Raw genomic sequence first — 15,097 nt, forward strand, 5'->3', positions numbered from 1 at the left:
CCCAAGCAAGATTCTTCTTAATGCAGTCATAGATGTTGTAATCCTTCCAGAATTGCATCCCTGTTTTCTCAAGGTCTTCTTCAGTTGCAGCAATAGCCTGAAAGAAGGTCCTCCTCAGGTAGTGGGCTTTAAAAGCTGCTACAACTGGCCGGGCATGGCGACTCACCTCTGTAATCCCAGCACTGTGGGAGGCCAAGACAGGCAGATCACGAGGTCAGGAGTACAACACCAGCCTGGCCAACATGGCGAAACCCTGTCTCTACTGAAAATACAAAAATTAGCCAGGCGTGGTGGCGCAAGCCTGTAATCCCAGCTACTCAGGTGGCTGAGGCAGGAGAATTGCTTGAACCAAGGAGGCGGAGGTTGCAGTGAGCCAAGACGGCACCACTGCACTCCAGCCTGTGCGACAGAGCGAGACTCCATCTCAAAAAAAAAAAAAAAGAAAAAAGAAAGCAAGCTGCTGTAATTCCTTGATCCATTGGATCAAAGAGGTGGTATTTGGAGAGAGAAACACCATTTTGATGTGGGGATGAAGAGCGCAAATAAAAGGAGGATGTGCAGGAGCATTATCAGCAGTAAACAATAGCTCATGCCTATAATCCCAGCACTTTGGAAGGCTGGGGCAGGAGTTCAAGATCAACCTGGCCAACATGGTGAGACTCCGTCTCTACAAAAAAACACAAAAATTAGCCGGGTGTGGTGGCTTGCACTTGTCATTTCAGCTACCCAGGAGACTGGGGTGGGAAAATTGCTTGAGCCCAAGAGGTGGAGGTTGCAGCGAGCCAAGATCATACCACTGCACTCCAGCCTGGGTGACAGAGCAAGATCTTGTCTCAAAAACAAAATAAACTAAAAAACAATAAGCAGAAGCTTGGAAAGTTCGTAATCCTCCAAACAGAACTTCTCCATTCTACTGGCATAGTAATTCAGGAGAGAATCCTGGAAGAGGATTCATGACTATTGAGTAATGCAGTACACTGGCCTGTGGGAGCTTATTGATATGCTGGAAGGTCCTGGGGCTCTCCCTGTGCCAGATCACACACAAAGAGTTTCAATTTGTAGCCTGCAACATTGTCCCCATGCAAGACTGTTATCCTGTGCTCAAAAGCCTTGAAACCTGGTATTACCTTGACCTTCGTCCTTGCGGATGAAAGTCCTGTTAGGCATCCGTTCCAGAAGAGTTCTCTCTATATTGAAAGTCTGCCCTGGCAAGTATTTTCCTCCGCAATCAGTTTATCTGAAGTCTCCAAAAATTCTTCAGCTGTCTTCACATCAGCACTCACAGACTCGCCACTCACTTTCACATTATGTAATGGATAACAATTCTGAAATTGTTTAAACCACCCAGAGCAAACAGTAAATTCAACATCGTAGTCAGGTCCAGGCTTTTCTTTGATCACTGCAAACAAAGTTTTTGCTTTGGCTGTGTTGGTCATGGTGCTGAGAGGGATGTGCTTCTGTGCTTCTGTGTATGGCCTTCAATCCAGGTCATTAGAAGTATCTCCATATCTGATATAGGACCCTTCTCAAATATAACAGCTTCCATCATTTAGTTATTCTATTTTTTTTTTTTTTTTTGGGGGGGGGGGGGGACGGAATCTCGCTCTGTGGCCCAGGCTGGAGTGCAGTGGCCAGATCTCAGCTCACTACAAGCTCTGCCTCCCAGGTTTACGCCATTCTTCTGCCTCAGCCTCCCGAGTAGCTGGGACTACAGGCGCCCGCCACCTCGCCTGGCTAGTTTTTTGTATTTTTTAGTAGAGACGTGGTTTCACCGTGTTAGCCAGGATGGTCTCGATCTCCTGACCTCGTGATCCGTCCATCTCGGCCTCCCAAAGTGCTGGGATTACAGGCTTGAGCCACCCCGCCCGGCCTAATTATTCTTATTCTTCAAAATCATAGCTGTGGTGGAATGGGACATGCCTGCCTGATATACAAACATTATCACTGACGTGGTTCTTAATCACTTTTTTTTTGAGATGGAGTTTCATTCTTGTTGCCCAGGCTGGAGTACAATGGCGCGATCTTGGCTCACCGCAACCTCCGCTTCACAGGTTCAGGTGATTCGCCGGCCTCAGCCTTCCCTAGTAGCTGGAATTAAACAGGCCCAGCTAATTTTGTGTTTTTAGTAGAGACGGGGTTTCTCCATGTTGGTCAGGCTGGTCCCAAACTCCCGACCTCAGGTGATCCGCTCACCTTGGCCTCCCAAAGTGCTGGGATTACAGGCAAGAGCCACCGCACCCGGCCGGTTCTTAATCATCACTTTTAATCTTTTTTTTTGAGACAGAGTCTTACTCTGTCGCCCACACTGGAGTGCAGTGGCGAGATCTCACTGCATCTCACCACAAGCTCCGCCTCTCAGCTCCAGGGTTCATGCCATTCTCCTGGCTCAGCTTCCCACCTCCCCAACTCCAATAGCTGGGCCTGCAGGCATCCACCACCATGCGCAGCTAATTTTGTTTTTGTATTTTTAGTAGAGACAGGATTTCACCCTGTTAGCCAGATGGTCTCGATCTCCTGACCTCGTGATCTGCCCGCCTCAGCCTCCCAAAGCTCTGGGATTACAGGCATGAGCCACTGCGCCCGGCCCAATCACTTTCAATCTTTTTCTGGGTCGATCACTCAATGTGGCTCTTACTAACAACATTAGCCATGATTTTTGAATGCTAAGGGCTGTAATGAACAAAACACAAGATTAATCGTGTATGTTGCCTATTGTTGACCAAAACATTGTTATGTGGCACATGACTGTAGTTATAGCCAAACAATTTAATAAGTATCTAAATCCTAACAACTTACTAGCCATTTGAAAAAAAGAATACAGAGTTGAAAGAATAGATAATATTCATATTTCATCACAGTTAAATAACAGAATTGCATCATTATGGAATGTGTGTACCTGTTGAGCCCTGTACTACTTCTCAAACCTTGGAACCAGATTGGATACCACCACCCTTATTCCCTGCTCCACATTGATTTTCACATGCTACTTGCCTTTAACATAGTTGTGCTGAATATGATGTCATCAAAAAGACTGTTTTGTAATCGCCTATTGAAACTATGAATTACCTCAAGCTATATAGTTTTAGTTTGTATGGTATCATTGTATTTTCCTTGAATTTTGAAAACATCCCATGCCACCCCTGTGAGTTTGCTGCAGTGCCCAGACACTTTGGCTCAGATTGAGAGGGAAATGTATAGAATAGAATGTAGATATTGGAAGAACAGTGTGAGAAGATAATTATAGTCAAATGTAGCAAGTAAGTACACGCTACCAGGATTTAGAGAAGCATTATAAAGTCTAAATTGCTTTGAGTAGACTATAAGTAGAATTCTGGAAACTGAAGACACAACCAATGAAAATTGTAAAGAAATTAAGGAAGCGGCTACTGAAAACTGGAGGAAGGGTGGATTATTTTGTGTAGTGGCAGAAAGCCAAAGAGAAAGTGTCTGTATCCTGATGACATTATCTCAGTCACTGGACCCAGCTTTGCTTGAATCCAGATGAACCCCTAGACAATAAATTCTATATTCTGCTTAAACAGATTTAAATTATGTTTTTAATACTTATAACTGATCATTAACGAAATCTGTATTAAATAAATAACCTGCTACTTGGGAGGCTGAGGCAGGAGGATTGCTTGAGCCCTGGAGGTGGAGGTTGCAGTGAGCCAAGATTGTGCCATTGCACTCCAGCCTGGGTGACAGAGTAAGACCCCATCTCAAAAATAAATAAATAAATAAATAAATAAATAACCTATTGTGGGTTTTTTTGTTTTGTGTTTTGGGGTTTTTTGTTTTTGTTTTTGTTTTTGTTTTTTGAGATGGAGTCTCACTCTGCCACCCAGGCTGGAGTGCAGAAGCACAATCCCGGCTCACTACAACCTCTACCTCCCGGGTTCAAGTGATTTTCCTGCCTCAGCCTCCTGAGTAGCTGGGATGACAGGCACACGCCACCACACCTGGCTAATTTTTGTATTTTTAGTAGAGACAGGGTTTCACTCACCATGTTGGTCAGGCTGGTCTCAAACTCCTAACCTTGTGATCCGCTCACCTCGGCCTCCCAAAGTGCTGGGATTACAGGCGTGAGCCACCGCACCCGGCATAAATAACCTATTGTTGAAAATGGGAAACAAGTTCTTTGTTGAGCATTTGCTGCTGCCTTTAATAATAATAAACTGCTGTAAATTATACAAAGACAGAATCCACTGAATGTATCAATGTTCAAAGAGAATATGAGACTACCTCCTATATATAAAGGAGCTGTATATAATAAAGATAATTATAGATAAATGTAGCAAGTAGGTATAAGCTATATAAAGGATAAGGAGGTATATATATACACACACACACATGAAGGTAGTCTCGTATATCACATATATATGTACACACACATATATATGAAGGTAGTCTCATATATTATATATATTATAGACATAGAATCTTGCTATGTTGCCCAGGCTGGAATGCAGTGGCACAAAGCACAATCATAGCTTACTGTAGCCTCGAACTCTTGGACTCAAAGTATCCTCCTGTCTCAGTCTCCCAAGTAGCTGAAACTATAGACATGCTGCTTTAACCAACTAGAAGATCCTTTTGAGTTCACCCTGCCTGTTGTATCTTGTGCTATGCAAAGTTCTCCTCTGAGCAATTTGCCACATCTTTATTTTTTACTGTACACCATAACATCCTGTGGAATTTACTGGCTCAAATTTTACTATTAACACACATATGAATGCTAAAATCATATGACAGAACTGTTATAAAGTAGTCATCCAAATGATCCAGGGCATACTTATATTAATTTTTTGTTATTGAAGCAAAAACCTGGAATATAATTCTTGCAAAAACAGTATGGCCCCAGGTATCTCCAGGCCCCAATTTGAGAAACACTGCTGTTAGTGATAGAAAGCCATTTAACCACTTCAACTGTGGTGACATCATTATCATGTCAGGCAGAGCAATGCTGAACATACTCCAATCTTTCCTGAATTAGTCAAGACTCATTATTCTAAATATTAACAATTTTCAGGTTCTATCAGAACCTCATCAAGGTGTGTCAGGATAGTCTCTCTATGCTAATTGCCCCAAATTGCTGCATTAGGGGGCCATATATCAGCATTCGATAGTTTCTTTTATGTTTATTTCTAACCATCAATTTCCTTTTATCTTGCTTTCTTTTTTTTTTTTTTTTTTTTTCTTTGAGACGGAGTCTCGCTCTGCTGCCCAGGCTGGAGTGCAGTGGCCGGATCTCAGCTCACTGCAAGCTCCGCCTCCCGGGTTTACGTCATTCTCCTGCCTCAGCCTCCGGAGTAGCTGGGACTACAGGCGCCCGCCACCTCGCCCGGCTAGATTTTTATATTTTTTTAGTAGAGACGGGGTTTCACCGTGTTAGCCAGGATGGTCTCGATCTCCTGACCTCGTGATCCGCCTGTCTCGGCCTCCCAAAGTGCTGGGATTACAGGCTTGAGCCACCGCGCCCGGCCTCTACTTGCTTTCTTTTTATCTTGAGAAACAATATCTTAAAGTTCTATAATATGTATTTCCTAATAATTTGTGAGAATTAAAACTTAGTGATTTATTGCATTAGCATCTGTCATTTAATTGCTCAATAAATATTAGATAATTACATATAAGCCAAATTTATCTCCAGATGGACCTGTCTACTAAGAGCTAAATGATACTTGATAGTTCTGCTTGGAAATCTCATAAGCACTGTAGCAGATTGATTGTAAAAATGTCCCAATTCTTTATCTCCCCCTATAACCATGCTCTTTGCCATGTGACTTTGCTGCTCTTTCCACCAAGAGGTAGCATCTGCTTAGGGTGAGTAACTATCCCAGTTTGCCCAGGACTGAGGGGTTTCCTGGCACATAGGACTAGAGTGCTGAAACCAGCAAAATCGTGAGCAAACCAGGATGAGTTTGTCCCTCCGAGTCCACTTCCCCTTTTGAATCCGGGCTGACCTCATGGCCTGCTTTGGTCAGTAGAATACAGTGGAAGTGACAATGTGCAAGTTCTAAGCATGGATCTCAAAAGGTATCTTACATTTCTCCTCTTGCTCAGATCCCTGCCACTGCAGGCCACCTGCAGATTAGCCCGCTACTTGATGAGATGGCCCAGTGACCCTTGTCACCTCAGCCAACAGCCAACCAACTGCCAGCCATGTGAGTGAGGCCATTCCAAACAAGCCAGCGTCCAATTCAGTCAGCCCTCCACAAACACATAAGCAAGCTTAGACATACAAACAATAAGAAATACTTATTGTTTGAAGTAACTGAGTTTTGGGGTAACTTGTGACACAGAAGTAGCTAACTGATAGAGATACCTCAAACTCAGCATTAAAGCTAAACACATATCCCAGAGAAATGAAGACTTGTGTTAACACAAACACATATACAAAAGTGTTTATAGTGGCTTTATTCATAATAATCAAAATCTGGAAACAATCCAGATGTCCTTCAGTGGGTAAATGGTTAAACAAACAGTGGGATATAATATCACAGAATACTACTCAACAATAAAAAAGGATAAATTATTGTTACATACAATAATCTGGACAAATCTCCAGAAAATTATGTTCTCTGAGTAAAAAGAAAAAAAAACCCAATCTCAAAAGCTTTCATACTATAAGATTCCACTGATATAACATTATTGAAATGATAAATTATAGGAATAGAGAATAGATTAGTCAATATCCTTGTTGTAGACCAAGTACGGTGGCGCATGTCTATAGTCCCTGTTACTGGGGAGGCTGGGTCAAGGGGATCATTTGAACCCAGGAATTGTGGTCCAACCTGGGCAACATAGCAAGACTCCATCTCCCGGAAAAAAAAAAAAAAAAAAAAAAAAAAAACTTTGTTGATTTGCACTATAACTTAACACAACCACTGTGGGAATTGAGGAAAGGATACAAAGGATCACTCTTTATCATGTCTTACAACTACATGTGAATCTATGATTATCTCAAAATTAAAAGTTTAATTTTAATTTTTTTTGAGATGGAGTCTCACTCTGTTGCCCAGGCTAGGGGACAGTGGCACAATCTCAGCTTACCACACAACCTCTGCCTCCCAGGTTCAAGGGATTCTCCTGCCTCAGCCTCCTGAGTAGCTGGGACTACAGGCGCAAGCCACCATGCCCAGCTAATTTTTCTATTTTTAGTAGAGATGGGGTTTCACTATGTTGGCCAGGCTGGTCTCGAACTCCTGACCTTGTGATCTACCCACCTCTGCCTCCCAAATTGCTGGGATTACAGGTGTGAGCCACCACGCCTGGCCAAATTTTTTTAGCCTTTAGAATTTTCTATTATTCTTGGGCCAAAAATCTATTAGGTCCTACATGATATATTCCCTGCCTAACTTGCCAGCCCCACTGTACATGTTCTCCTCATTCACTGTGGTCCGGCCCAGCTCACCGTCTTCCAGGTTTTCAAATGTCCCTTTCAGACTCAGAACTTTACACATGCTATTTCTTCTTTCTACAATGCCTTTCTCTCAACTATTTACCTAGCTAACTCTCATTTACCCTTTAAGTCTTTTATATGTCATTTTTTCCCTTCAGTCACCCACTATGTGACGGGGATATTTCATACAATAAATACATGGTTCATACCAACAGAGTTTACAGTATTCGGTCATCTGGGTACAGGTTACTTTTGATGTTTATTTCCCTTTTGTTATCCCAAGACTTAAGTAAAACTTTGTTTAAACATCTCAGGATTCCAGCAGCTATTATTTGGATTATGACAGAGTATCAAAAGTATAATAGAGATAAGAGTGAAACCCTTTACTGAGTTCAACCAGGGAAGGTAATTGCATAGTAAGAAATGCCCGGCTGGGCACAGTGGTTTATGCCTGTAATCCCAGGACTTTGGGAGCCTGAAGTGGCGGATCGCCTGAGGTCAGTAGTTCTAGACCAGCCTGGCCAACATGGAGAAACCCTGTCTCTACTAAAAATACAAAAACTAGCCAGGCATGGTGGTGCGCACCTGTAATTCCAGCTACTCGGGGTGCTGAGGCAGGAAAACCGCTTGAACCAGGGAGGCAGAGGTTGCAATCAGTCATCCAAAATCACACCACTGCACTCCAGCCTGGGTGACAGAACAAGACTCCATCTCAAAAAAAAAAAAAAAGAAAAAAGAAAAAAGAAATGCCCAAGGCCAGGTGCAGTGGCTCACACCTGTAATCTGGGCACTTTGGGAAGCCAAGGCAGGCAGATCACTTGAGATCAGGAGTTCAAGGCCAGCCTGGCCAACAAGGCGAAACCCCAACTCTACTAAAAATACAAAATTTAGCCAGGCATGGTGGTGCATGCCTGTAGTCCCAGCTACTCTACTGGGGAGGCTGAGGCAGGAGAATCACTTGAATCTGGGAAGTGGAGGTTGCAGTGAACCAAGATCGCACCACTGCACTCCAGCCTGGGCGACAGAGCAAGACTCTGCCTCAAAAAAAAAAAAAAAAAGAAATGCCCAAGATTAAACTACAAGAATACAACAGTCAGGGCTGTAAAGTCTAGCTGCCCCATCCTTCACAGCTGTCACACACACATAGTACTTTTTGTATACTAATATGTGCAATTTGTTAGCTTTACTATGAATTGGGTCAATGTAAATGAAGACCCTAAATGACCACTGGGTGTCATCACTGTCTTACACAAGACTTGGTGTGGCTCCTTAGTATTCAGTCTTTTCTGGAATGTGGTGATCAATTGTGCTCAGTTCTAAATGAAACCAAAGCACATCATCAATTCAGAACTTAGCTATGTAGTAACACCAGCAAGGAGTACACAACTGAGGACTGGGAAATAGGCAAAAACAATGTCTTGAAATGGCCCAAAATGACATTCCAAAGTTCATTCACTGAAGTTTGCATACTTTTCTCCAATGAAAGCCATTTGGGCCTTTTTAGTGTGAAGTTTCCTTTGTTTTTTGCTTTTTTTTTTTCTTTTTCCTATTTGAAGTTATTTCATTATTAGTACCTCTTGTCTTTGTGCTGCCTTTGCCCTTGTTCATTCCGTTATCCTAGGCACTGTCGTCCAAAAAAGACTAAAGTAGAAAGTTGGCTTATCACCCCATGACAACTCCTAAGCATAATAAGCATGTGCCCAAGGCAAGAGTGACACTGACATGGAGGGGAGGGTCCCATGTGGCAGGGTGACAAAATTTCTGCAATCCGTCACCTTTAAAAGGAAATGCATATGACTGGGGCTTAGATCTGCCAGAACCCCAGTAATGATCATTTAAAGACTTATGTTCCTAAGGGTAACAACCAGCTGTACTAACCTCTTTCTATTCATGGACTGAATGCATCTAGGAATCAAATGGTTTCAGGTCTGTGCTTGGCTTCCCATTCATCTGATTTTCACAGATAAAGGATGTTCTGGACTTTTTCCTGTAATTTTTTCCTAATGAAATCATTGCATCCTGACTTCAAGGTCATTGTATTAGTTATAGTAGCTAAGCTGCCATATATATATACACACACACACACGTGGCACATATATATACATACATATGTATACTTAAAAGTCAGTATCTTAAAATATAAGAAAAGTCAGTATCTTAAAATATAAGAAGTTTGTTTCTTGGTCAGATAACCTTCCAAACGAATGATGAAGACTCCCCTAGGCGGTGAGTCCCCTAGGGCTTCTAGGAGCCTCTGGGGCCATGTCATCTGCATAGTTGAAGCTGGTTCCAGATAGCAGAAGGCAAAAGAGAGCAGAGAGGAGTCTCAACTCTGTCTAAAAGGTCCTGTCCAGGGAGAGACACACATGGCTCCCACTCATGTTCCATTGTCTTGGATTGAATGACATGGTTACACATAAGTGCAAGGGGGGCTAGGGAGTGGTTTAGTCGCATTCCCAAAAAATCTGATTTGGAGAGACAACACTTGATCCATTCCACAACTATCCGTCAGTAGTCCAAATGAAGTTTTGTTTGATTAAACATTAAACTGAGGCACAGAGAAGTTAAATAACCTTCCCTAATTTATACAGTTAGCAAGTAGCCAAGTTAGGATTTGAGCCTAGAGCCCATACTTTTAACCACTGTATATATTAACTCTAAAAGTATTAACATCTAAAAGTATTGGCATCTATAGGCCAGGTGTGGTGGCTCACGCCTGTAATCCCAGCACTTTGGGAGGCCGAGGCGGGTAGATCACGAGGTCAGGAGATTGAGACCATCCTGGCTAACATGGTGAAACCCTGTCTCCACTAAAAATACAAAAACATTAGCTGGGCGTGGTGGCAGGCGCCTGTAGTCCCGGCTACTAGGGAGGCTGAGGCAGGAGAATGGTGTGAATCCGGGAGGCAGAGCTTGCAGTGAGCCCAGATCGTGCCACTGCACTCCAGCCTGGGTGACAGAGAGAGACTCCGTCTCGAAAAAAATAAAGTATTGGCATCTATGATCATGACCTGAAGGCCCAGAAGGCATAAAAAAAAAGAGTCACATATTTGACCATACAAAACTTAAAATCTCTGAACTGGAAAAGAGGATAAACAAAAGTAAAAGAGAAGCAATTAACTTGGAATTAATATTGACTATAAACACAATAATGAGTTAATCTCCAAAATATGTAATGATTTCCTGTAAATCAATTTTTTAAAAACAGAAAAATGGGCAGAGAACAGAAATAGGTAATTCACAGAAGAAAATCAAGAAAATCAAATGCCTATATAAAAACACAAGCCAAGCGTGCAATGGCATATGCCTGTAGTCCCAGCTACTCCGGAGGCTGAGGCAGGAGGAGGATCATTTGAGCCCAGTAGTTCAGGATCAGTCTGGACAAAATACAGCAGAACACCCCCCCAATAAAAAAAGAAAAAACACCCACACTCTACTAATGTAAAGGCTTTGCAAGTTAAAATATGGCACTATTTTAAGCCTATCATATTCAAAAAATACTAAAGATTCCTAATATTCTTGGTGAGAGTGCTGAGAAATGAGTATAGAGCTTAAATTGCTTGTTTTTTCAGGGGAGCTTAGTGGTAGCTATTAAAATGTTGACACACAATTCAGTTACTAGGATTCTAGTTTACAAATGTAATTGAACACGTGGGTAAAGCTCTCCAGAAGACATTCACTCATGTGTTGTTTGTAAATATTGGAAATCATCTAGATGACAAGGCAAAGAAGATAGTCAAATAAGTGATGATACCTTCCTCACACATTCTCCTTAAGAAGAAAATGATTGCTCTGTAACTACTGACATAGAAAAAAAAGATTTCTAAAAAATAAAAATGCTGGCCAGGCGCAGTGGCTCACACCTGTAATCCCAGCACTTTGGGAGTCCAAGGCCTGCGGATCACTTGAGATCAGGAGTTGGAGACCAGCCTCGCCAACATGGTGAAACCCCATCTCTACTAAAAACACAAAAATTAGCTGGGCATGGTGGCACGCACCTGTAATCCCAGCTACTCGGGAGGCTGAGGCAGGGAAATCACTTGAACTTGGAAGGCAGAGGTTGCAGTGAGCCAGGATGCACCATTGCACTCCAGCCTGGGCAACAAGAGGGTAACTCCTTCTCAAAAGAAAATAAATAAATAAAAGAAATAATAGAAATAGAAATACAAATACAAATGCTTACGTGTTTACACATTGGAAACATGCACAGGGTTTTATGCATTTGAAAACGCGTGCACAAGTACATGCAAACAATCGGACATACGGCAAACGGTAACTGAGCCTATAGCGCCTAGGGTCAGTTCCCTGTGAATAACCTGCAAGGTTCTTCCCTCTGCTTCCCTCTCCATTTTCAAAGAAGCGAGCAGAAGCAGCCCATGTGTAGCACACAGGGAGACTATGGAGAAGCTTGCCACGGCGGGACTTTGCCCCGCTTACTGAATGGGGCAGTCCTTTGGAAGGCCAAACGGGTTATGAGTAGCGTTTGGTCTTCCAAACTTCAGTGCTGCAGGAGGGCCCTGCACTTCCCCATCCACAGCGCCTGACCACTTCACAACGCCCCTGGACCACCCACTGCCGCCTCGGAGGCCCACGCCCAAATCCCCTGGCCTGGTCTGGTCCACCGGATCCCGGAAACAGCGTCTGCCTTCACCTTGGCTGCCGCCAGGACAAGGCCTGCTTAGGCACGAGTGAGAAAAGTGGGCCTACACCCTCTCCGCCTGGGCCTGCCTCCGCAGTTTAAAACCCATTCAGCTGAGGCCCGAGAATGCCGAGTCTCGCGGTAAACCTGGAGGCGATGAACATACAACGGTGTATTTCCAGGCAGTAATCCCACGAGGAAGAGCTCAGTATCACCCGCATTCCACAGATGCAAACGACGAAGCACAGAAATATTCAGTCCTTTCCCCCAAGGCCACAAAGTCTGGCTCCCGAGCACACGTGTCAGCACATCCTCTTCACATCCATAGGAGGTGGCACAACCCTTTTGTTCTAAGAGGAGGCAGTGGAAAGAAAGACTCTGTCAACGAGAAGGGAATTTTGTGTCCAAGGGTACTCTCTGAGTTCCAGACGTTTCCTTCCTAGTTCTCCCGTTTGGTGGTTGTGGTGATAGTGGTGGTGGGGTGTGTGTGTGTGTGTGTGTGTGTGTGTGTGTGTGTTTTGCTTTAACCACTGAATAGACACTAAAGTGAAAAGGGCCTAACTAGGATCTAAGGCCTGCAAGGCTCTGAAATTTCCAGAGGCATGCTGCACTGACAACGCAACTCTCAGAACACCTAGGGCCGGCACAGGGGTTCACCCCTGCGGCTCTTAGGGGAGGAGTTGTGGTTTCAGCCTGACAGCTGGAGCCAATCAACACCGGACACGAGGAAGACCCGAAGTCCAACACCCCTGCGGCGTTCCCCTCCCGGCTACCCTTACCCCCCTCTTTCAGTCCCCACCCCCGACCCCCCTCCACGCACAGCCCCTTCCCGGCACGCCCCCCAACACCGGGCACAAATGGTCCTCAGTTCAGGGGCGGGAAACCGCGCAGATTTTTTTTTTTTTTTTCATTTTTTTTGAAATTTTAAGTTCCAGGGTACATGTGCAGGATGCGCAAGTTTGTTACATAGGTAAATGTGTGCCATGGTGGTTTGCTGCACCTGTCAACCTATCACCTAGGTGTTAAGTCCCGCGTACATTAGCTATTTTTCCCGATGCTCTCCCTACCCCTGCTCCCCACTCCCACCCCCACCCCGACAGGCCCCAGTGTATGTCGTTCCCCTCCCTGTGTCCATGTGTTCTCTGAGATTGTTTTCTTTCGGATCGAGAACAAACCTTGTTGCACTCTTCTCATATGTCAATGTGAGTGCTGCCGAAAGTGCAAAGTGAACATATCAGCGGTCTAAGCTTTTGTTCCTGGAGGTGGCGGGGGCGGTGGGGAAAGGAGGAGGGACCTGGACACTGAGATGTGGCAGCTTTTCACCATCTAAGGAGAATAGGTTTCTCTCGCCCTTGGAAGCTCAACCACCGGTGGCCTGCCTTCGGGGCCTGTGCGCTGGGATCCCACAGTTAGGCCACCGGATCAGTGTGCCTCAGAACCTGGGCCACCCTTCGCCCCATACAGGGCGCCCTCCCGGATCAAGGGCCCCAGCTGTCACTCTCTTTGCTTTAATCGTTGAGCAGACAATAAAGTGAAATGGACCTGACTAGAGTCTGTTAGTTCTGGAAGGCAACAGGTGAAAATGGGTCTGAAAGCACCAGAAGCCCTGCGCCGCGGAAAGGCCACGGCTGAAAGCGTCGAGTATCCGATGATTCCGGTTCAAGCCCCTGGGGTTTACTTACACCCCAGCAGGGAGCAAAGATAACTCCGGGCGGAATCCCAGCGGGAACAAAACATCGGGTCCCCAAGCTCGGATTTACGTGCCAAGCCAGGGGGCACCCGCCACCCGCCCTCTCCGCGGAGGCTCGAGTCTGTTCGGGAATCTTCCCGGGGCTACCCTCTGCGCAGCCAGGCGCGCCTCCTCCTCTCCCAGGGGAACCTCCCTTCCAGGACGCTCCTTGGGGAGGAAGGGGCGCAGTCGCCCTCAGGACGGCCAAGGCCCCTTCCCGTCTGTTCCGTGGAGCTGGCAGCACCAGGCCCGGGAGAGGTAAGTGTGGTATCGCCTTCTCTCGCGTCCCCTGGCCAGAAACAGCCCAGAACGACAGCGGCCTTGCCTCTGTGGCCCAGATCTGAGTTCGAGGTCGGACACTGCTGCGCGTCCTTAAGCATGTGATTGGCTCTAGGCCTTGGTTTCCTCAATGTGAGTGATACTGTACCCACCCCACAGGGCGATTCCCAGGAGTCAGTGAGATGCCGGAGGTAAAGGGCTTGGCAGAACCCTGGGCGCTCAGTAAATACACGCGGGCAATCGTTCTCTGCACTAGACTGCACGCTACTGGAGGACAGTGCCTGGAGGCAGGTGGAAGAGGAATGGCTGACTGAGACTGAGACTCTCAAGCTCGGGAGCCAGGAGGGAGTGTCGAGCCAAAGATGTGGGCCGGGAGCGGTGGCTCACGCCTGTAATCCCAGCCCCAGCACCTTCGGAGGCCGAGGTTGCAGGATCGCTTGAGCCAGGAGTTTGGGACCAGCTTGAGCAACATAGTGAGGCCCCCGTCTCTACAAAATAAAAAAATTATCTGGGCATGGTGGTATATGCCTGTGGTCCCAGCTACTCCGGAGGCTGAGGCAGGAGGATCCCTTGAGCACAGGAATTCGAGGCTGCAGTGAGTTGTGATCGCGCCACTGCACTCCAACCTGAGTGAGAGAGTGAAACTCTGACTCTTAAAAATAATAATAATAGGCGGGCGCGGTGGCTCAGGCCTGTAATCTCAGCACTTTGGGAGTCCAGGATGGGAGGATCATCTGAGGTCAGAAGTTCGAGATCAGCCTGACCAACATGGAGAACCCCTGTCTCTACTAAAAATACCAAACAAACAAACAAAAAACAAAAAAACAGGGCGTGATGGGGCATGCCTGTAATCCCAGCTACTGGGGAGACTGAGGCAGGAGAATCGCCTCAGGTGCAGAGACTGCGGTGAGCTGAGATCGCGCCATTGCACTCCAGCCTGGGCAACAAGGGCAAAACACCGTCTCAAAATAATAAGATAATAATAATTTTTCAAATGGTGGAAACCTGAGACAACCTCTAAGCCGGGGAGCCGTGGCAGCGGAGACCA

The sequence above is a fragment of the Rhinopithecus roxellana genome, chromosome 14, assembly GCF_007565055.1.
Source record: "Rhinopithecus roxellana isolate Shanxi Qingling chromosome 14, ASM756505v1, whole genome shotgun sequence".
Lineage (NCBI taxonomy): Eukaryota > Metazoa > Chordata > Mammalia > Primates > Cercopithecidae > Rhinopithecus > Rhinopithecus roxellana.